General features: G+C 33.2%; 1 long non-coding RNA gene across 1 annotated transcript; it reads right to left on the bottom strand.

Moving 5' to 3' along the window:
• Window positions 1–670: 670 nt before the first annotated feature.
• Window positions 671–1162, bottom strand: LOC110887387. The gene is made up of 2 exons (XR_002563274.2): window positions 1086–1162; window positions 671–947 (listed from the first exon to the last, which is right to left on the bottom strand). It is a non-coding gene; the product is annotated as an uncharacterized LOC110887387 (long non-coding RNA).
• Window positions 1163–1446: the final 284 nt, after the last annotated feature.

Raw genomic sequence — 1446 nt, 5'->3', positions numbered from 1 at the left:
TCTGCCTCATTGTAAGTATTATAACCTCCGGTTACGTATTAGTTACCCTACCCGATTGATTTAGGGCTCCGTAACACATGTCAAGGCTCTGCCTGACTCAGTTCGTTGGAGTTCTGTCTCGGTTGTATGGCTAACGTAATTTGGGTTATCTTACTAATTACTACAAAAAAAAAATGAGTATTGGAGACTAAAAAAACAGTCTCTGATACATCTAAATCACTCCCTAATGGTTATCGGGGACTGACGATCACTCTTCGATATATAAAAATTCAGTCGTTGATTTGTACCCTAGTAGCACGACATTTCAGTCCTCAATACTTTTCTCGGTGACTGCAAATCAGTCTTGGATAGTATGATATTTAAGTCCCCAATGTTTAACTTTAGTGACTGGAAGTCTGTCCTCTAAACTTGTCGATAAGGTCCTTAATACATTTCACTAGGTTCGTGATTCCATGTTAATTCAGTCCCTAATAAAATGTTTCGAAGACTAATAATTAGTTTCTAATGCCATGTTATTTAAGTACATAATATATTTATTTTAGAGACTGAAAAATCAATCTCTAAAAGTGAATTTTCTAGTCTCTATTATACTTATTAAAAGTATAAAAACTAATTTCCAATAATACGTCTCAAACCAATCTAAGCAAATAATACCAAAAAAATTTACAAATTACTATGAATTCACAATTTATGTAGGAAATGTGCTTAGATAGAATAATACATGTGGACAAATAAAAAATGTAAAGACCGATAACTTGTGAGTTCTAGAACACAAATAAAAAAAACAACCAAGATAACATAATACTTATAAGTCATTGTCTTCATGGGTTTGTTGCGGGTATCATGAGTTCTTCCCATTTTCCGTCTTCCTCAGTTTTGTCATTGGCTTGTTTCGATTAATTAGTGCTCCAAGTTAGATTCATTAGTGCTCCAAGTTATATGATTACCTGATGCATTATAGTCATTGGTAAATGTTGTTACAAATTACAAAAAAAACCACAAAGTCTTATGTAGAACAAAATTTACTTGTATTGATAATAAAATATATTCAAACTAAATGATTTAAAAAGAGATTAAATATTAACCTTAAGAAGCATTGAACAAGCACCAAAATCCCCGTAGGATCGTTTTGCGACCTATATGATTTGTTCAGAGTCAAATCTAAGTCGTTTGAAAGGCGGAAATAGTCAAACAACTGAGAATCAGTGATAGAAAGGTGTAGAAACAGAGAATTATACTTAAAACAGGTTTTTCATTGATTTTCAACTTGATTACATGATGAGAATTGGGCAGAACTTCGTTACACGTCTCACTATTTCGTACCAAATGAAAAACCCAAGTGCCATATTTATAGGCAGATGATTTCGCACGAAATGGCAACATGCCATTTCGTACGAAATAGCAAACTTGCATTTCGTACGAAATAGCCAAATGCCATTTCGTGCG

Source organism: Helianthus annuus, chromosome 11 (genome assembly GCF_002127325.2).
Source record: "Helianthus annuus cultivar XRQ/B chromosome 11, HanXRQr2.0-SUNRISE, whole genome shotgun sequence".
NCBI classification, from domain to species: domain Eukaryota; kingdom Viridiplantae; phylum Streptophyta; class Magnoliopsida; order Asterales; family Asteraceae; genus Helianthus; species Helianthus annuus.
The sequence above is the reverse complement of the archived record's forward strand: the minus strand, read 5'-3'. Positions and strand labels throughout refer to the sequence as shown.